At 43.1% G+C, this 19,931-nt stretch overlaps 21 non-coding genes across 21 annotated transcripts; 10 read left to right on the forward strand and 11 right to left on the reverse strand.

Moving 5' to 3' along the window:
- Window positions 1–506: 506 nt before the first annotated feature.
- TRNAL-CAA (transfer RNA leucine (anticodon CAA)) lies at window positions 507–615 on the reverse strand. Its single transcript has 2 exons — window positions 578–615; window positions 507–552 (listed from the first exon to the last, which is right to left on the reverse strand). It is a non-coding gene; the product is annotated as a tRNA-Leu (tRNA).
- Window positions 616–776: 161 nt separating this feature from the next.
- On the forward strand, window positions 777–848 carry TRNAQ-CUG (transfer RNA glutamine (anticodon CUG)). The gene has a single exon. It is a non-coding gene; the product is annotated as a tRNA-Gln (tRNA).
- Window positions 849–1,555: 707 nt separating this feature from the next.
- On the reverse strand, window positions 1,556–1,664 carry TRNAL-CAA (transfer RNA leucine (anticodon CAA)). Its single transcript has 2 exons — window positions 1,627–1,664; window positions 1,556–1,601 (listed from the first exon to the last, which is right to left on the reverse strand). It is a non-coding gene; the product is annotated as a tRNA-Leu (tRNA).
- Window positions 1,665–1,825: 161 nt separating this feature from the next.
- On the forward strand, window positions 1,826–1,897 carry TRNAQ-CUG (transfer RNA glutamine (anticodon CUG)). Its single transcript has one exon. It is a non-coding gene; the product is annotated as a tRNA-Gln (tRNA).
- Window positions 1,898–2,604: 707 nt separating this feature from the next.
- TRNAL-CAA (transfer RNA leucine (anticodon CAA)) lies at window positions 2,605–2,713 on the reverse strand. The gene is made up of 2 exons: window positions 2,676–2,713; window positions 2,605–2,650 (listed from the first exon to the last, which is right to left on the reverse strand). It is a non-coding gene; the product is annotated as a tRNA-Leu (tRNA).
- A 161-nt stretch (window positions 2,714–2,874) lies between these two features.
- On the forward strand, window positions 2,875–2,946 carry TRNAQ-CUG (transfer RNA glutamine (anticodon CUG)). The gene has a single exon. It is a non-coding gene; the product is annotated as a tRNA-Gln (tRNA).
- A 707-nt stretch (window positions 2,947–3,653) lies between these two features.
- Window positions 3,654–3,762, reverse strand: TRNAL-CAA (transfer RNA leucine (anticodon CAA)). Its single transcript has 2 exons — window positions 3,725–3,762; window positions 3,654–3,699 (listed from the first exon to the last, which is right to left on the reverse strand). It is a non-coding gene; the product is annotated as a tRNA-Leu (tRNA).
- A 161-nt stretch (window positions 3,763–3,923) lies between these two features.
- TRNAQ-CUG (transfer RNA glutamine (anticodon CUG)) lies at window positions 3,924–3,995 on the forward strand. The gene has a single exon. It is a non-coding gene; the product is annotated as a tRNA-Gln (tRNA).
- A 707-nt stretch (window positions 3,996–4,702) lies between these two features.
- Window positions 4,703–4,811, reverse strand: TRNAL-CAA (transfer RNA leucine (anticodon CAA)). The gene is made up of 2 exons: window positions 4,774–4,811; window positions 4,703–4,748 (listed from the first exon to the last, which is right to left on the reverse strand). It is a non-coding gene; the product is annotated as a tRNA-Leu (tRNA).
- A 161-nt stretch (window positions 4,812–4,972) lies between these two features.
- TRNAQ-CUG (transfer RNA glutamine (anticodon CUG)) lies at window positions 4,973–5,044 on the forward strand. Its single transcript has one exon. It is a non-coding gene; the product is annotated as a tRNA-Gln (tRNA).
- Window positions 5,045–5,751: 707 nt separating this feature from the next.
- Window positions 5,752–5,860, reverse strand: TRNAL-CAA (transfer RNA leucine (anticodon CAA)). The gene is made up of 2 exons: window positions 5,823–5,860; window positions 5,752–5,797 (listed from the first exon to the last, which is right to left on the reverse strand). It is a non-coding gene; the product is annotated as a tRNA-Leu (tRNA).
- Window positions 5,861–6,021: 161 nt separating this feature from the next.
- Window positions 6,022–6,093, forward strand: TRNAQ-CUG (transfer RNA glutamine (anticodon CUG)). Its single transcript has one exon. It is a non-coding gene; the product is annotated as a tRNA-Gln (tRNA).
- Window positions 6,094–7,807: 1,714 nt separating this feature from the next.
- TRNAL-CAA (transfer RNA leucine (anticodon CAA)) lies at window positions 7,808–7,916 on the reverse strand. Its single transcript has 2 exons — window positions 7,879–7,916; window positions 7,808–7,853 (listed from the first exon to the last, which is right to left on the reverse strand). It is a non-coding gene; the product is annotated as a tRNA-Leu (tRNA).
- A 161-nt stretch (window positions 7,917–8,077) lies between these two features.
- Window positions 8,078–8,149, forward strand: TRNAQ-CUG (transfer RNA glutamine (anticodon CUG)). Its single transcript has one exon. It is a non-coding gene; the product is annotated as a tRNA-Gln (tRNA).
- A 707-nt stretch (window positions 8,150–8,856) lies between these two features.
- TRNAL-CAA (transfer RNA leucine (anticodon CAA)) lies at window positions 8,857–8,965 on the reverse strand. The gene is made up of 2 exons: window positions 8,928–8,965; window positions 8,857–8,902 (listed from the first exon to the last, which is right to left on the reverse strand). It is a non-coding gene; the product is annotated as a tRNA-Leu (tRNA).
- A 161-nt stretch (window positions 8,966–9,126) lies between these two features.
- Window positions 9,127–9,198, forward strand: TRNAQ-CUG (transfer RNA glutamine (anticodon CUG)). The gene has a single exon. It is a non-coding gene; the product is annotated as a tRNA-Gln (tRNA).
- A 975-nt stretch (window positions 9,199–10,173) lies between these two features.
- TRNAL-CAA (transfer RNA leucine (anticodon CAA)) lies at window positions 10,174–10,282 on the reverse strand. The gene is made up of 2 exons: window positions 10,245–10,282; window positions 10,174–10,219 (listed from the first exon to the last, which is right to left on the reverse strand). It is a non-coding gene; the product is annotated as a tRNA-Leu (tRNA).
- A 161-nt stretch (window positions 10,283–10,443) lies between these two features.
- TRNAQ-CUG (transfer RNA glutamine (anticodon CUG)) lies at window positions 10,444–10,515 on the forward strand. The gene has a single exon. It is a non-coding gene; the product is annotated as a tRNA-Gln (tRNA).
- Window positions 10,516–11,222: 707 nt separating this feature from the next.
- On the reverse strand, window positions 11,223–11,331 carry TRNAL-CAA (transfer RNA leucine (anticodon CAA)). Its single transcript has 2 exons — window positions 11,294–11,331; window positions 11,223–11,268 (listed from the first exon to the last, which is right to left on the reverse strand). It is a non-coding gene; the product is annotated as a tRNA-Leu (tRNA).
- A 161-nt stretch (window positions 11,332–11,492) lies between these two features.
- TRNAQ-CUG (transfer RNA glutamine (anticodon CUG)) lies at window positions 11,493–11,564 on the forward strand. Its single transcript has one exon. It is a non-coding gene; the product is annotated as a tRNA-Gln (tRNA).
- Window positions 11,565–12,271: 707 nt separating this feature from the next.
- Window positions 12,272–12,380, reverse strand: TRNAL-CAA (transfer RNA leucine (anticodon CAA)). Its single transcript has 2 exons — window positions 12,343–12,380; window positions 12,272–12,317 (listed from the first exon to the last, which is right to left on the reverse strand). It is a non-coding gene; the product is annotated as a tRNA-Leu (tRNA).
- Between the last annotated feature and the right edge of the window lie 7,551 nt (window positions 12,381–19,931).

Raw genomic sequence — 19,931 nt, forward strand, 5'->3', positions numbered from 1 at the left:
TTCATTTCTTAACCATGGGTATGGACCAGGCCAACATAAATCCTTTGGTATTTGGTATCAATGCCTAGATGATGCAGTCTAATGATATTATAAAGTGATTAGTTTCCTATTTTAAATGGAAAATTATGGATCATTCCTGGTCAGAATCGTTAATCCCCAACGAAGAGCATCACATTAAGACAATGTTAGTCTACGGCACAGAGAATGACTTCAAAGAAGGATACATGCCGTAGGGTTTAACAACCAGCGAATAATGACACCCCAAAAGAACAGAATCCAGAAAATAATCTTTGAAATTTCATCATCAGAAGCATTCAGAGTTAAAGATAATGATCAATTCTAAACACCTGCTATGAAGCCACAATGGGCAAATGACTTTAGAGAAGGTGTCATACTGCAACTGCCTAGACGATGAATTCTTCTGCCCATTAAAAAGTGATAATTTTCCTATTTTAAATGTAAAAGGATGGAATTTTAAGAATGAACAGCAAAAAATATGAAAGAGCTGTCAGAAGTGGGATTTGAACCCACGCCTCCATGTGGAGACCAGAACACCCATATTGTGGAAGAAGTTGATCTTGAGTCTGGCGCCTTAGACCGCTCGGCCATTCTGACACTGTGTGTAAGCTGATTTGGCAGGAAAAGTCTGCTACTTGTGCAAAGTCTACATTTTCCTTACTATTACCCACTTTTATTGAAGTTGAGTGAGAGGTGATATTCTACCGTTAGCGAAGATCTGAGATCCAGGCATTCTACCAGTTGGTAGCATCGTGTGGGGTTCCATGGTGTAATGGTTAGCACTCTGGACTCTGAATCCAGCGATCCGAGTTCAAATCTCGGTGGGACCTGCGTAATTCTTTTAAAAATTTCACATCAAGAGAAAGCAACAGTCAAAAAAACATTCTTTCTTAAAATCCAATTTAAGCATATATAATCTGCCGATGCCAAATTGGAGTCAGCCATCTCGACATTAGATACCAAACACATTTTTCTTCAATAGAATTCTGGCATCTGCTTGGTTTCATTTCTTTCAAGCATGTATGCATACCTTCATTTCTTAATCATGGGTATGGACCAGGCCAACATAAATCCTTTGGTATTTGGTATCAATGCCTAGATGATGCAGTCTAATGATATTATAAAGTGATTAGTTTCCTATTTTAAATGGAAAATTATGGATCATTCCTGGTCAGAATCGTTAATCCCCAACGAAGAGCATCACATTAAGACAATGTTAGTCTACGGCACAGAGAATGACTTCAAAGAAGGATACATGCCGTAGGGTTTAACAACCAGCGAATAATGACACCCCAAAAGAACAGAATCCAGAAAATAATCTTTGAAATTTCATCATCAGAAGCATTCAGAGTTAAAGATAATGATCAATTCTAAACACCTGCTATGAAGCCACAATGGGCAAATGACTTTAGAGAAGGTGTCATACTGCAACTGCCTAGACGATGAATTCTTCTGCCCATTAAAAAGTGATAATTTTCCTATTTTAAATGTAAAAGGATGGAATTTTAAGAATGAACAGCAAAAAATATGAAAGAGCTGTCAGAAGTGGGATTTGAACCCACGCCTCCATGTGGAGACCAGAACACCCATATTGTGGAAGAAGTTGATCTTGAGTCTGGCGCCTTAGACCGCTCGGCCATTCTGACACTGTGTGTAAGCTGATTTGGCAGGAAAAGTCTGCTACTTGTGCAAAGTCTACATTTTCCTTACTATTACCCACTTTTATTGAAGTTGAGTGAGAGGTGATATTCTACCGTTAGCGAAGATCTGAGATCCAGGCATTCTACCAGTTGGTAGCATCGTGTGGGGTTCCATGGTGTAATGGTTAGCACTCTGGACTCTGAATCCAGCGATCCGAGTTCAAATCTCGGTGGGACCTGCGTAATTCTTTTAAAAATTTCACATCAAGAGAAAGCAACAGTCAAAAAAACATTCTTTCTTAAAATCCAATTTAAGCATATATAATCTGCCGATGCCAAATTGGAGTCAGCCATCTCGACATTAGATACCAAACACATTTTTCTTCAATAGAATTCTGGCATCTGCTTGGTTTCATTTCTTTCAAGCATGTATGCATACCTTCATTTCTTAACCATGGATATGGACCAGGCCAACATAAATCCTTTGGTATTTGGTATCAATGCCTAGATGATGCAGTCTAATGATATTATAAAGTGATTAGTTTCCTATTTTAAATGGAAAATTATGGATCATTCCTGGTCAGAATCGTTAATCCCCAACGAAGAGCATCACATTAAGACAATGTTAGTCTACGGCACAGAGAATGACTTCAAAGAAGGATACATGCCGTAGGGTTTAACAACCAGCGAATAATGACACCCCAAAAGAACAGAATCCAGAAAATAATCTTTGAAATTTCATCATCAGAAGCATTCAGAGTTAAAGATAATGATCAATTCTAAACACCTGCTATGAAGCCACAATGGGCAAATAACTTTAGAGAAGGTGTCATACTGCAACTGCCTAGACGATGAATTCTTCTGCCCATTAAAAAGTGATAATTTTCCTATTTTAAATGTAAAAGGATGGAATTTTAAGAATGAACAGCAAAAAATATGAAAGAGCTGTCAGAAGTGGGATTTGAACCCACGCCTCCATGTGGAGACCAGAACACCCATATTGTGGAAGAAGTTGATCTTGAGTCTGGCGCCTTAGACCGCTCGGCCATTCTGACACTGTGTGTAAGCTGATTTGGCAGGAAAAGTCTGCTACTTGTGCAAAGTCTACATTTTCCTTACTATTACCCACTTTTATTGAAGTTGAGTGAGAGGTGATATTCTACCGTTAGCGAAGATCTGAGATCCAGGCATTCTACCAGTTGGTAGCATCGTGTGGGGTTCCATGGTGTAATGGTTAGCACTCTGGACTCTGAATCCAGCGATCCGAGTTCAAATCTCGGTGGGACCTGCGTAATTCTTTTAAAAATTTCACATCAAGAGAAAGCAACAGTCAAAAAAACATTCTTTCTTAAAATCCAATTTAAGCATATATAATCTGCCGATGCCAAATTGGAGTCAGCCATCTCGACATTAGATACCAAACACATTTTTCTTCAATAGAATTCTGGCATCTGCTTGGTTTCATTTCTTTCAAGCATGTATGCATACCTTCATTTCTTAATCATGGGTATGGACCAGGCCAACATAAATCCTTTGGTATTTGGTATCAATGCCTAGATGATGCAGTCTAATGATATTATAAAGTGATTAGTTTCCTATTTTAAATGGAAAATTATGGATCATTCCTGGTCAGAATCGTTAATCCCCAACGAAGAGCATCACATTAAGACAATGTTAGTCTACGGCACAGAGAATGACTTCAAAGAAGGATACATGCCGTAGGGTTTAACAACCAGCGAATAATGACACCCCAAAAGAACAGAATCCAGAAAATAATCTTTGAAATTTCATCATCAGAAGCATTCAGAGTTAAAGATAATGATCAATTCTAAACACCTGCTATGAAGCCACAATGGGCAAATGACTTTAGAGAAGGTGTCATACTGCAACTGCCTAGACGATGAATTCTTCTGCCCATTAAAAAGTGATAATTTTCCTATTTTAAATGTAAAAGGATGGAATTTTAAGAATGAACAGCAAAAAATATGAAAGAGCTGTCAGAAGTGGGATTTGAACCCACGCCTCCATGTGGAGACCAGAACACCCATATTGTGGAAGAAGTTGATCTTGAGTCTGGCGCCTTAGACCGCTCGGCCATTCTGACACTGTGTGTAAGCTGATTTGGCAGGAAAAGTCTGCTACTTGTGCAAAGTCTACATTTTCCTTACTATTACCCACTTTTATTGAAGTTGAGTGAGAGGTGATATTCTACCGTTAGCGAAGATCTGAGATCCAGGCATTCTACCAGTTGGTAGCATCGTGTGGGGTTCCATGGTGTAATGGTTAGCACTCTGGACTCTGAATCCAGCGATCCGAGTTCAAATCTCGGTGGGACCTGCGTAATTCTTTTAAAAATTTCACATCAAGAGAAAGCAACAGTCAAAAAAACATTCTTTCTTAAAATCCAATTTAAGCATATATAATCTGCCGATGCCAAATTGGAGTCAGCCATCTCGACATTAGATACCAAACACATTTTTCTTCAATAGAATTCTGGCATCTGCTTGGTTTCATTTCTTTCAAGCATGTATGCATACCTTCATTTCTTAATCATGGGTATGGACCAGGCCAACATAAATCCTTTGGTATTTGGTATCAATGCCTAGATGATGCAGTCTAATGATATTATAAAGTGATTAGTTTCCTATTTTAAATGGAAAATTATGGATCATTCCTGGTCAGAATCGTTAATCCCCAACGGAGAGCATCACATTAAGACAATGTTAGTCTACGGCACAGAGAATGACTTCAAAGAAGGATACATGCCGTAGGGTTTAACAACCAGCGAATAATGACACCCCAAAAGAACAGAATCCAGAAAATAATCTTTGAAATTTCATCATCAGAAGCATTCAGAGTTAAAGATAATGATCAATTCTAAACACCTGCTATGAAGCCACAATGGGCAAATGACTTTAGAGAAGGTGTCATACTGCAACTGCCTAGACGATGAATTCTTCTGCCCATTAAAAAGTGATAATTTTCCTATTTTAAATGTAAAAGGATGGAATTTTAAGAATGAACAGCAAAAAATATGAAAGAGCTGTCAGAAGTGGAATTTGAACCCACGCCTCCATGTGGAGACCAGAACACCCATATTGTGGAAGAAGTTGATCTTGAGTCTGGCGCCTTAGACCGCTCGGCCATTCTGACACTGTGTGTAAGCTGATTTGGCAGGAAAAGTCTGCTACTTGTGCAAAGTCTACATTTTCCTTACTATTACCCACTTTTATTGAAGTTGAGTGAGAGGTGATATTCTACCGTTAGCGAAGATCTGAGATCCAGGCATTCTACCAGTTGGTAGCATCGTGTGGGGTTCCATGGTGTAATGGTTAGCACTCTGAACTCTGAATCCAGCGATCCGAGTTCAAATCTCGGTGGGACCTGCGTAATTCTTTTAAAAATTTCACATCAAGAGAAAGCAACAGTCAAAAAAACATTCTTTCTTAAAATCCAATTTAAGCATATATAATCTGCCGATGCCAAATTGGAGTCAGCCATCTCGACATTAGATACCAAACACATTTTTCTTCAATAGAATTCTGGCATCTGTTTGGTTTCATTTCTTTCAAGCATTTATGCATACCTTCATTTCTTAACCATGGGTATGGACCAGGCAAACATAAATCCTTTGGTATTTGGTATCAATGCCTAGATGATGCAGTCTAATGATATTATAAAGTGATTAGTTTCCTATTTTAAATGGAAAATGATGGATCATTCCTGGTCAGAATCGTTAATCCCCAACGAAGAGCATCACATTAAGACAATGTTAGTCTACGGCACAGAGAATGACTTCAAAGAAGGATACATGCCGTAGGGTTTAACAACCAGCGAATAATGACACCCCAAAAGAACAGAATCCAGAAAATAATCTTTGAAATTTCATCATCAGAAGCATTCAGAGTTAAAGATAATGATCAATTCTAAACACCTGCTATGAAGCCACAATGGGCAAATGACTTTAGAGAAGGTGTCATACTGCAACTGCCTAGACGATGAATTCTTCTGCCCATTAAAAAGTGATAATTTTCCTATTTTAAATGTAAAAGGATGGAATTTTAAGAATGAACAGCAAAAAATATGAAAGAGCTGTGAGAAGTGGGATTTGAACCCACGCCTCCACGTGGAGACCAGAACACCCATATTGTGGAAGAAGTTGATCTTGAGTCTGGCGCCTTAGACCGCTCGGCCATTCTGACACTGTGTGTAAGCTGATTTGGCAGGAAAAGTCTGCTACTTGTGCAAAGTCTACATTTTCCTTACTATTACCCACTTTTATTGAAGTTGAGTGAGAGGTGATATTCTACCGTTAGCGAAGATCTGAGATCCAGGCATTCTACCAGTTGGTAGCATCGTGTGGGGTTCCATGGTGTAATGGTTAGCACTCTGAACTCTGAATCCAGCGATCCGAGTTCAAATCTCGGTGGGACCTGCGTAATTCTTTTAAAAATTTCACATCAAGAGAAAGCAACAGTCAAAAAAACATTCTTTCTTAAAATCCAATTTAAGCATATATAATCTGCCGATGCCAAATTGGAGTCAGCCATCTCGACATTAGATACCAAACACATTTTTCTTCAATAGAATTCTGGCATCTGCTTGGTTTCATTTCTTTCAAGCATTTATGCATACCTTCATTTCTTAACCATGGGTATGGACCAGGCCAACATAAATCCTTTGGTATTTGGTATCAATGCCTAGATGATGCAGTCTAATGATATTATAAAGTGATTAGTTTCCTATTTTAAATGGAAAATGATGGATCATTCCTGGTCAGAATCGTTAATCCCCAACGAAGAGCATCACATTAAGACAATGTTAGTCTACGGCACAGAGAATGACTTCAAAGAAGGATACATGCCGTAGGGTTTAACAACCAGCGAATAATGACACCCCAAAAGAACAGAATCCAGAAAATAATCTTTGAAATTTCATCATCAGAAGCATTCAGAGTTAAAGATAATGATCAATTCTAAACACCTGCTATGAAGCCACAATGGGCAAATGACTTTAGAGAAGGTGTCATACTGCAACTGCCTAGACGATGAATTCTTCTGCCCATTAAAAAGTGATAATTTTCCTATTTTAAATGTAAAAGGATGGAATTTTAAGAATGAACAGCAAAAAATATGAAAGAGCTGTCAGAAGTGGGATTTGAACCCACACCTACATGTGGAGACCAGAACACCCATATTGTGGAAGAAGTTGATCTTGAGTCTGGCGCCTTAGACCGCTCAGCCATTCTGACACTGTGTGTAAGCTGATTTGGCAGGAAAAGTCTGCTACTTGTGCAAAGTCTACATTTTCCTTACTATTACCCACTTTTATTGAAGTTGAGTGAGAGGTGATATTCTACCGTTAGCGAAGATCTGAGATCCAGGCATTCTACCAGTTGGTTAGCACTCTGGACTCTGAATCCAGCGATCCGAGTTCAAATCTGCGTAATTCTTTTAAAAATTTCACATCAAGAGAAAGCAACAGTCAAAAAAACATTCTTTCTTAAAATCCAATTTAAGCATATATAATCTGCCGATGCCAAATTGGAGTCAGCCATCTCGACATTAGATACCAAACACATTTTTCTTCAATAGAATTCTGGCATCTGCTTGGTTTCATTTCTTTCAAGCATTTATGCATACCTTCATTTCTTAACCATGGGTATGGACCAGGCCAACATAAATCCTTTGGTATTTGGTATCAATGCCTAGATGATGCAGTCTAATGATATTATAAAGTGATTAGTTTCCTATTTTAAATGGAAAATGATGGATCATTCCTGGTCAGAATCGTTAATCCCCAACGAAGAGCATCACATTAAGACAATGTTAGTCTACGGCACAGAGAATGACTTCAAAGAAGGATACATGCCGTAGGGTTTAACAACCAGCGAATAATGACACCCCAAAAGAACAGAATCCAGAAAATAATCTTTGAAATTTCATCATCAGAAGCATTCAGAGTTAAAGATAATGATCAATTCTAAACACCTGCTATGAAGCCACAATGGGCAAATGACTTTAGAGAAGGTGTCATACTGCAACTGCCTAGACGATGAATTCTTCTGCCCATTAAAAAGTGATAATTTTCCTATTTTAAATGTAAAAGGATGGAATTTTAAGAATGAACAGCAAAAAATATGAAAGAGCTGTCAGAAGTGGGATTTGAACCCACGCCTCCACGTGGAGACCAGAACACCCATATTGTGGAAGAAGTTGATCTTGAGTCTGGCGCCTTAGACCGCTCGGCCATTCTGACACTGCGTGTAAGCTGATTTGGCAGGAAAAGTCTGCTACTTGTGCAAAGTCTACATTTTCCTTACTATTACCCACTTTTATTGAAGTTGAGTGAGAGGTGATATTCTACCGTTATCGAAGATCTGAGATCCAGGCATTCTACCAGTTGGTGGCATCGTGTGGGGTTCCATGGTGTAATGGTTAGCACTCTGGACTCTGAATCCAGCGATCCGAGTTCAAATCTCGCTGGGACCTGCGTACTTCTTTTAAAAATTCCACATCAAGAGAAAGCAACAGTCAAAAAAACATTCTTTCTTAAAATCCAATTTAAGCATATATAATCTGCCGATGCCAAATTGGAGTCAGCCATCTCGACATTAGATACCAAACACATTTTTCTTCAATAGAATTCTGGCATCTGCTTGGTTTCATTTCTTTCAAGCATTTATGCATACCTTCATTTCTTAACCATGGGTATGGACCAGGCCAACATAAATCCTTTGGTATTTGGTATCAATGCCTAGATGATGCAGTCTAATGATATTATAAAGTGATTAGTTTCCTATTTTAAATGGAAAATGATGGATCATTCCTGGTCAGAATCGTTAATCCCCAACGAAGAGCATCACATTAAGACAATGTTAGTCTACGGCACAGAGAATGACTTCAAAGAAGGATACATGCCGTAGGGTTTAACAACCAGCGAATAATGACACCCCAAAAGAACAGAATCCAGAAAATAATCTTTGAAATTTCATCATCAGAAGCATTCAGAGTTAAAGATAATGATCAATTCTAAACACCTGCTATGAAGCCACAATGGGCAAATGACTTTAGAGAAGGTGTCATACTGCAACTGCCTAGACGATTAATTCTTCTGCCCATTAAAAAGTGATAATTTTCCTATTTTAAATGTAAAAGGATGGAATTTTAAGAATGAACAGCAAAAAATATGAAAGAGCTGTCAGAAGTGGGATTTGAACCCACGCCTCCACGTGGAGACCAGAACACCCATATTGTGGAAGAAGTTGATCTTGAGTCTGGCGCCTTAGACCGCTCGGCCATTCTGACACTGCGTGTAAGCTGATTTGGCAGGAAAAGTCTGCTACTTGTGCAAAGTCCACATTTTCCTTACTATTACCCACTTTTATTGAAGTTGAGTGAGAGGTGATATTCTACCGTTATCGAAGATCTGAGATCCAGGCATTCTACCAGTTGGTAGCATCGTGTGGGGTTCCATGGTGTAATGGTTAGCACTCTGGACTCTGAATCCAGCGATCCGAGTTCAAATCTCAGTGGGACCTGTGTAATTCTTTTAAAAATTTCACATTAAGAGAAAGCAACAGTCAAAAAAACATTCTTTCTTAAAATCCAATTTAAGCATATATAATCTGCCGATGCCAAATTGGAGTCAGCCATTTCGACATTAGATACCAAACACATTTTTCTTCAATAGAATTCTGGCATCTGCTTGGTTTCATTTCTTTCAAGCATTTATGCATACCTTCATTTCTTAACCATGGGTATGGACCAGGCCAACATAAATCCTTTGGTATTTGGTATCAATGCCTAGATGATGCAGTCTAATGATTTCACATCAAGAGAAAGCAACAGTCAAAAAAACATTCTTTCTTAAAATCCAATTTAAGCATATATAATCTGCAGATGCCAAATTGGAGTCAGCCATCTCGACATTAGATACCAAACACATTTTTCTTCAATAGAATTCTGGCATCTGCTTGGTTTCATTTCTTTCAAGCATTTATGCATACCTTCATTTCTTAACCATGGGTATGGACCAGGCCAACATAAATCCTTTGGTATTTGGTATCAATGCCTAGATGATGCAGTCTAATGATATTATAAAGTGATTAGTTTCCTATTTTAAATGGAAAATGATGGATCATTCCTGGTCAGAATCGTTAATCCCCAATGAAGAGCATCACATTAAGACAATGTTAGTCTACGGCACAGAGAATGACTTCAAAGAAGGATACATGCCGTAGGGTTTAACAACCAGCGAATAATGACACCCCAAAAGAACAGAATCCAGAAAATAATCTTTGAAATTTCATCATCAGAAGCATTCAGAGTTAAAGATAATGATCAATTCTAAACACCTGCTATGAAGCCACAATGGGCAAATGACTTTAGAGAAGGTGTCATACTGCAACTGCCTAGACGATGAATTCTTCTGCCCATTAAAAAGTGATAATTTTCCTATTTTAAATGTAAAAGGATGGAATTTTAAGAATGAACAGCAAAAAATATGAAAGAGCTGTCAGAAGTGGGATTTGAACCCACGCCTCCATGTGGAAACCAGAACACCCATATTGTGGAAGAAGTTGATCTTGAGTCTGGCGCCTTAGACCGCTCGGCCATTCTGACACTGCGTGTAAGCTGATTTGGCAGGAAAAGTCTGCTACTTGTGCAAAGTCTACATTTTCCTTACTATTACCCACTTTTATTGAAGTTGAGTGAGAGGTGATATTCTACCGTTATCGAAGATCTGAGATCCAGGCATTCTACCAGTTGGTAGCATCGTGTGGGGTTCCATGGTGTAATGGTTAGCAATCTGGACTCTGAATCCAGCGATCCGAGTTCAAATCTCGGTGGGACCTGCGTAATTCTTTTAAAAATTTCACATCAAGAGAAAGCAACAGTCAAAAAAACATTCTTTCTTAAAATCCAATTTAAGCATATATAATCTGCCGATGCCAAATTGGAGTCAGCCATCTCGACATTAGATACCAAACACATTTTTCTTCAATAGAATTCTGGCATCTGCTTGGTTTCATTTCTTTCAAGCATTTATGCATACCTTCATTTCTTAACCATGGGTATGGACCAGGCCAACATAAATCCTTTGGTATTTGGTATCAATGCCTAGATGATGCAGTCTAATGATATTATAAAGTGATTAGTTTCCTATTTTAAATGGAAAATGATGGATCATTCCTGGTCAGAATCGTTAATCCCCAACGAAGAGCATCACATTAAGACAATGTTAGTCTACGGCACAGAGAATGACTTCAAAGAAGGATACATGCCGTAGGGTTTAACAACCAGCGAATAATGACACCCCAAAAGAACAGAATCCAGAAAATAATCTTTGAAATTTCATCATCAGAAGCATTCAGAGTTAAAGATAATGATCAATTCTAAACACCTGCTATGAAGCCACAATGGGCAAATGACTTTAGAGAAGGTGTCATACTGCAACTGCCTAGACGATGAATTCTTCTGCCCATTAAAAAGTGATAATTTTCCTATTTTAAATGTAAAAGGATGGAATTTTAAGAATGAACAGCAAAAAATATGAAAGAGCTGTCAGAAGTGGGATTTGAACCCACGCCTCCACGTGGAGACCAGAACACCCATATTGTGGAAGAAGTTGATCTTGAGTCTGGCGCCTTAGACCGCTCGGCCATTCTGACACTGCGTGTAAGCTGATTTGGCAGGAAAAGTCTGCTACTTGTGCAAAGTCTACATTTTCCTTACTATTACCCACTTTTATTGAAGTTGAGTGAGAGGTGATATTCTACCGTTATCGAAGATCTGAGATCCAGGCATTCTACCAGTTGGTGGCATCGTGTGGGGTTCCATGGTGTAATGGTTAGCACTCTGGACTCTGAATCCAGCGATCCGAGTTCAAATCTCGCTGGGACCTGCGTACTTCTTTTAAAAATTCCACATCAAGAGAAAGCAACAGTCAAAAAAACATTCTTTCTTAAAATCCAATTTAAGCATATATAATCTGCCGATGCCAAATTGGAGTCAGCCATCTCGACATTAGATACCAAACACATTTTTCTTCAATAGAATTCTGGCATCTGCTTGGTTTCATTTCTTTCAAGCATTTATGCATACCTTCATTTCTTAACCATGGGTATGGACCAGGCCAACATAAATCCTTTGGTATTTGGTATCAATGCCTAGATGATGCAGTCTAATGATATTATAAAGTGATTAGTTTCCTATTTTAAATGGAAAATGATGGATCATTCCTGGTCAGAATCGTTAATCCCCAACGAAGAGCATCACATTAAGACAATGTTAGTCTACGGCACAGAGAATGACTTCAAAGAAGGATACATGCCGTAGGGTTTAACAACCAGCGAATAATGACACCCCAAAAGAACAGAATCCAGAAAATAATCTTTGAAATTTCATCATCAGAAGCATTCAGAGTTAAAGATAATGATCAATTCTAAACACCTGCTATGAAGCCACAATGGGCAAATGACTTTAGAGAAGGTGTCATACTGCAACTGCCTAGACGATGAATTCTTCTGCCCATTAAAAAGTGATAATTTTCCTATTTTAAATGTAAAAGGATGGAATTTTAAGAATGAACAGCAAAAAATATGAAAGAGCTGTCAGAAGTGGGATTTGAACCCACGCCTCCACGTGGAGACCAGAACACCCATATTGTGGAAGAAGTTGATCTTGAGTCTGGCGCCTTAGACCGCTCGGCCATTCTGACACTGCGTGTAAGCTGATTTGGCAGGAAAAGTCTGCTACTTGTGCAAAGTCCACATTTTCCTTACTATTACCCACTTTTATTGAAGTTGAGTGAGAGGTGATATTCTACCGTTATCGAAGATCTGAGATCCAGGCATTCTACCAGTTGGTAGCATCGTGTGGGGTTCCATGGTGTAATGGTTAGCACTCTGGACTCTGAATCCAGCGATCCGAGTTCAAATCTGCGTAATTCTTTTAAAAATTTCACATCAAGAGAAAGCAACAGTCAAAAAAACATTCTTTCTTAAAATCCAATTTAAGCATATATAATCTGCCGATGCCAAATTGGAGTCAGCCATCTCGACATTAGATACCAAACACATTTTTCTTCAATAGAATTCTGGCATCTGCTTGGTTTCATTTCTTTCAAGCATTTATGCATACCTTCATTTCTTAACCATGGGTATGGACCAGGCCAACATAAATCCTTTGGTATTTGGTATCAATGCCTAGATGATGCAGTCTTATGATATTATAAAGTGATTAGTTTCCTATTTTAAATGGAAAATGATGGATCATTCCTGGTCAGAATCGTTAATCCCCAACGAAGAGCATCACATTAAGACAATGTTAGTCTACGGCACAGAGAATGACTTCAAAGAAGTATACATGCCGTAGGGTTTAACAACCAGCGAATAATGACACCCCAAAAGAACAGAATCCAGAAAATAATCTTTGAAATTTCATCATCAGAAGCATTCAGAGTTAAAGATAATGATCAATTCTAAACACCTGCTATGAAGCCACAATGGGCAAATGACTTTAGAGAAGGTGTCATACTGCAACTGCCTAGACGATGAATTCTTCTGCCCATTAAAAAGTGATAATTTTCGGGGGGCGTGGTTAGCAGCCGAGCGAGCTGGACGTGTCCATGTAGAGCTCTGCTGCGACCGCGGTGCCAACAGCCTACGAAAGCGGAGATAAATTGCCTAAACTGCTATACCAAGTTGGGGAAGAGCAATGGACAGAAGGGCCTCGAGAAAGCAAACCAAACCGGCGGCTGAACCGGGAGTAACTTTGACCGACATGTTTGCGGCCTCTCGCACGGCGCGATCGAGCACACAAGATGGCGGACGGGATGGTCGAGGTACGCCCCATTCCCCCTCGAGCCCAGCGAGCAGCGGGGCCATGGGCTCTCCGGACTCTGAGGCCAGCCAGATCATGGCTAAATTGACGGAGGTCCGCACCTACCTGGCTGCAGAGATCGCCCGTAACTCCGCGGAAGTGAAGACAGAAATCCAGGCCCTGGGAGTAAGGACGGCGGCGCTGGAGAATCGGGTGGAGTCCACGGTTGTGGCTCACAACGCAGCTGCCGCCCAAATCAATCACCTTACTTCTCAATTGTTGTCAGCGGAGTCGGCAATCGACGATCTGGGTAACAGATCGAGACGAAATAACGTTCGCCTCCGGGGCTTGCCCGAACAGGAGGGGGAGGGGTCCCTGAGCGAAGCAGTCCTGGGGATCTTTAAACCTCTGCTCCCCGACATCCCCGACCACTTATGGCAGATAGAACGGGCGCATAGGGCACTCCGGGCGAGAAGGGCGGACGACCGACGGCCGAGAGACGTAATAATAAAATTCCTCTCCTTCCAAACAAAGGAGGCCCTGATGAGACGAGGCAGAGAGCGCCCGATCACCCACAACGGGGTCGAACTCGCGCTGTTTCAAGATTTGACCCCACTAACTTTACAGAGACGACGAGAATGGCGCCCCATCACTGAGCTACTGCAGCGCCATTCTGTCAAGTATGCATGGGGGCACCCCTTCCGGCTCATGGCCTTCAAAGAGGGCCGCACCAGGCTTCTTTTTCCTGATGGCGACCCGGCGCAGTTTCTGAGGGATCTGGGGATTCACCCGCCCGCTGATTTTGCTGTATCGACGGCCCAGGTGGAGGTCCTCTCTGCCCTCCCTCGCGAATGGTATGCTGCGGACGGGTGAAGATGGCGATCGTCGGAGGCTGTCCCGGGTCGGGTGGCTGTTATCCCGGTTGGTGAGGCCTCACAGGGGGGGGGTTAATGTTGCTTGGGAGGGGGTTACCGGAGCCTCGTTCCCGGGGGGTTGAAAATATTTTTTTTTTTATATATCCCCTTTTTTTCTCTCTTGTTTTGTTTTTGTCATTTTGTGGCCCTGGGTATAGGGACCCGCAGTGAGGCCTCCGTGGGTTTGCGGGCTCCCCCTTTTGTGGGTGGGCTCCCTCTTGCTTCGGGTGGGCTAGGGCTTCTACCTGCTACCCACCTTGATACCGCTCATGTGCTGCTTCTTTGTGGCCACCCTTCCCCATAGAAGCGCCTGGTTTTGGGGTCTGGCGGCAGACGCTGTATATAGGCCCGATGGGACCCATCCTACAACATTCTCTATCAGTTTCCCTGCTCTCCTGAGTTAAGCAGGTCCCTCGAGACCGGGACCGGAGTATCGTGCGATGGGCCTCTGTTGTCTCAGGGGTTCGGGTCTGATGGGGGCGGCGGGCGGCGGGTTCGAATGTTTTACTATGCCCGGCATCGCGCTGCGGCATATATGTACTGTTATACTCCGGGGACATGTGTTTTGGTTGTATATTTCTATCTTAATATTTCTGCACCCCCAGAACACGGCCCTACCTAATTTTTTGGGGTCTTCTGGCGAATACCGTGTACCGGCTTATAGCCTCCCATCCCCTATTTTCCCACGTATCATTAAGTCCCCAGGGGGCGGGAGTTGCGATGCATTTTATCTGTGTTTTCATGCTCTGGCGGGGGCACGGGCCCGGTGTGGGGCGGCGGGCGGCGGGATACGTTTTTTGTAACACCCCCTCAACATGTATGCTATTGGTTTTTATGAGCTAGGATGTGGGGTTTGACATTTCCTGTCTCTTATTATGCGGGGTGTAGTTGACCATTGGGACCCGGGGCCGGGGGTGGTAGGGGGTACATTGTTCGATATGGGATGATATGGGACGCACTGTAGGCTCTGGATCTACAAGGGGGATGTTTTACCCCTCACTTAGGCTCCTCCATAGTTGTACGTGGGCGACAGTTGCACGCACTCCATTACCCCCGGGCGGGCTGTATTTCAAATATTCAGATCCCCATACAGTTAGAGATGAGAGGAAACTAACAGTCTTCGTGGGGATCCGAGTTGGTGTCTCGCTTAAAATTCCTGTGCTATGCACCTCGAGATGCATGTAACATAGCTCATAACTACATAAGGTATATAGTTATCATCGTTCCCCGTATTGCGGCAAGCAAGGAGGATACTTACTTAAGGGCGTAATATACTGATACTACATGTCGCCCAGCTACTCTACTATAGCACTCCTTCATTTTATGTGACCCCCTCCAGCCCTTACCACTTCTGAGTTCCGACCCTTACACACAGTTTGCATTATGTTCCCTAGTAGTAACCTCACACAGCTGTCCGCTATTGAGTTATGGGGGGACAGGTTGTGATTGGCTCACTACCCCCTCCCCTGACACCCACTCCGACGCCTTCTTGTGGGGGCCCACAGGTCAGGGCCCGAGCTAAATGCAGCTCGATTACATTCCCCTACCTTTGTACACTCTAGATGTTTAAAATTTTTTATCTCCAATGAAGTTCAGTTTGACACCCCTAGGGTGCTTCCAGTGGTTGGTCTATGTTCCTGCTTCTCTGGAGCCCTTTCAGTGCTCTGAGTAAGCTTCGACATATACCCCAGTTTGTCCTGGCAATAGGTAAGACCAGGCGTTTGTGTTTGTTTTTCTTTTCCTTCTCAATTTTCTTGCGATTCTCTCTCATAACCCTTCTACTCTACCCTACTGTCTTTCCTTTCCCCTTCTCTTTCCCCTATGTCCCCGTCCTAGTCCCCTTGGGAGGGGGGGGCCTTGTGTTCGCCCGTAGCATGGGTCACAGTCCTGATTTGCTGAGATTGGACGAGAGCTATAGGCCTTCGCACACGACAATGACTTATCTGTGCCGGGTCCCGTGGGATCAGAGTACCAGGACAAGCTTCACGTCCCACCCATTGCCATGCCGTTAAAAATATTATCTCTGAATGTTAAGGGCCTTAATGCCCCCAGTAAAAGACGCCTTATGTTTAGGGAACTTAAACGCTTGAATCCAGATATAGCGTTCCTGCAGGAGACGCATATATCCGCGCATGCGAAGTTCACCCTAAAAGACCACACTTTCAGAGTAGCACACGAGGCTAGAGCATTAAACAAAAGGAACGGCATCGCCATACTCGTACACCATAGATGCCCTTTTCGGATTGGGAAGGTGTTAGCAGACCCGGCGGGGCGCTATATATTACTATCGGGGAGTTTGTATTCCCATACGATCCACCTTCTTAATATTTACGCCCCCAACATCCCTTCCACTGAATTTTGGGATCACATGACCCAAACAGTGAATGGCCTACCGCACGGCATGATCATTGTAGGAGGGGATCTTAATGCTACCCCATGCCCAGCCGTGGATAGGAGCCACGGCGGCGGGTTGCCAAGATCACATGGTCGAGGGAGCCAGGATAAACTACTCCGTACGTTTATCCAGCGTACAGGCCTCTTGGACATCTGGAGGGCTCACCATCCAGATGACCGAGACTATACTTATTACTCTGCACCCCATGGAACTTATTCCAGAATTGACATGTTCCTAGTGAACTCGCATTCAGCGTCGAGGACCTCGACATCCACGATCGGATCTATAACTTGGTCGGATCACGCGGAAGTTACGCTGACCCTAGATAATTTGTGTACAGCCTCCCCGTGGTCCTGGAAACTTAATACCTCCCTGCTACAAGATCCGGTCGTGGTGGAGTCGGTCCGACAGGAACTCTCCGACTATTTCCTTCGAAACACGGCACCCGATCTCAGCCCGGCCACGGTATGGGCCGCTCACAAGGCGGTCATACGTGGCATACTTATCCGTGAAGCTACACTTAAAAATAAACGCAAAACACAATTACTATCGACTCTACTGGAGGCCCTAGGAAAAGCGGAAGAAAAACACAAGGCCGCTCCGTCCCCCAACTCGTTGGTAGACGTACAAACACACCGCACGTCGGTACGTGAGGCGCTCCTGGACGACACAGCTAGGGCCGTGGTGCGGTCCAAACGGACATACTACGAGAAGTCCAATAAAATGGATACGCTGTTGGCTAGATCCCTTCGCCCGAGACAGGCTCATTCTCACGTCACGAGAATCAAGAATGCCGAGGGCAACTATTGCACGGACCCCACCGATATAGCGAAAGTTTTCACTGATTACTATTCTAAATTATATAACCATTCTGGGGAGAGTGGCAGCGATCACCAACAGCGTGCGATAGACGACACTAGGGACTTTTTGGCTCCACTGTCTCTGCCGAAGTTGAGCGAAGGGGACGCAGCTGTTTTGGGAGCGCGTATCACGGCTGACGAAATAGACGCGGCAATCTCGGCATTGAAAGGTAATAAGGCTCCGGGCCCAGATGGTTTTGAGGGCGGGTACTACAAGATCTTCCGCGAAGAACTCACCCCACATTTGGAAACGCTGTTTAACGATCTCATGGAGGGGGGCACACCAGACAGGGACATGTCGCTGGCCGACGTGGTACTCTTACCAAAACCGGGCAGGGACGACGCAGTCCCTGAAAATTTTCGCCCGATATCGCTAATAAATCACGACTCAAAAATTTTAGCTAAAATTTTGGCGACCCGCTTGAACCCCTTCTTAACGAGTCTGATACACCCTGATCAGGTGGGTTTTATACCCGGCAGACAACTATATGAGAATACCCGGCGCAACATTGACCTGATCTGGAGGCAGGCGGATAAGGGGATACCAACAATGATCCTGTCGCTCGACGCGGAAAAGGCTTTCGATAGGGTTAAGTGGCCCTATCTGTTCGAAGTCCTCCGGCATTTTGGCCTACCTCACGCTTACATCACTGCTATCAGGGCAATGTATACGAACGTACGAGCGCGGGTTCAAATAGCGGGTTCACAAGCCTCACCATTTACCTTGGGCAACGGGACCAGACAGGGCTGCCCATTATCACCTCTGCTTTTCGCCTTGTCCCTCGAACCCCTGTTACAGAAAGTGCGCTGTACCCAGGAGATTCAAGGGATAGCAGTGGGGGACCGGAGATACGTTGTGTCAGCTTTCGCGGACGATGTATTGCTGACTCTGACAGACCCGATAAGGTCCATGGAAGCGCTGGCAACGGCGCTGGAATCTTATGGCAACCTAGCAGGCTATAAGGTGAACCTCCCTAAGTCGAGCGCGCTTCCTATATGTATGCGAGACTCTGATATCGCTTACGTGGGGTCCGCTCACAATATACGCATTGCGAAACACCATATAAAGTATTTGGGGATCCACCTAACGGCGGACCCCACCCAGCTCTTCCAACAAAACTATTCCCCCTTACTTCGTACTCTGATTACGGATATGGAGAAATGGCAGGATAAACCGATCTCGTGGATCGGCAGAATCCACTCGGTCAAAATGAATGTGCTCCCCAGAATGTTATTTCTATTCCAAGCCCTCTCGGTTCGACTGACTAAATCGGACCTGGGAACACTCCAGCAGGCAGTAGGGAAATTCATATGGCAAAATAAGAGACAAAGGGTCTCCCGCAATATTTTGTACAGGGCAAAAACGAGGGGGGGCCTGGGTTTACCCAATTTTTATTTCTATTATTTAGCAGCTCAGCTAACACAGATAGCGCATTGGCACTCTCCCCCGGAGGTAAGGAGATGGGTGGATTTAGAGTCGTCCCTTATGGGACCCGACATCCCACAACTCGCTATGTGGGTCCCCCGGGACCACAGACCGACTACACGCATCGACTGTCCTGCCATAGCAAACTCGATTAAAATATGGGACGTGGCGTCAATCAAATATGGGTTATCCTCCAAAATGTCCCCATTAACGCCTTATTTGAGGAACAAAACGTTCACCCCTGGTTTAGACGTAAGGGATTTCAAGGGCTTAGAAAGCGCAGGCGTCCAACGCTTATGTCATATGTATGAAGGCGGCTCAATTCTTCAATTTGAAGAATTAAAAACTAGGGCTGCACTACGCCCTTCGGATTTCTTTCGATATCTCCAGCTTAGAGATTTTGCACAGGCCCCGAGGAATAGAGCTAGCGCGACGCAGCCACTCACTTTTTTCGAAACCATGTGCCTTAATAAACGATTCCCAAGGGGCCTCATAACGGCTATATATGCACACATATCTAACTCCACTTCCGAATGGGGGGAGCTTACTTATACAGCTCAATGGGAAACCGATCTAGGCGAGGAGCTGGAGGGGGTCGATTGGCAGGAGATCTGGGAGGCGGCCGCGACCTCCTCCATATGTGTATCCATGCAGGAACAAGCGTACAAGACCATGTTTAGGTGGTACACCACCCCGGTGAAACTCTTCAGAATGCATAAAACGACTACAGACTTGTGCTGGAGAGGGTGCGGACACAAAGGGACTTATTTGCATATGTGGTGGGAATGTCCGGAAGCCCAAAAATACTGGAAACTGGTGATAGATTTACTGAAGGATATCTTTGGTAGGGAGA

The sequence above is a fragment of the Pelobates fuscus genome, chromosome 2 (genome assembly GCF_036172605.1).
Source record: "Pelobates fuscus isolate aPelFus1 chromosome 2, aPelFus1.pri, whole genome shotgun sequence".
Taxonomy (NCBI): Eukaryota; Metazoa; Chordata; class Amphibia; order Anura; family Pelobatidae; genus Pelobates; species Pelobates fuscus.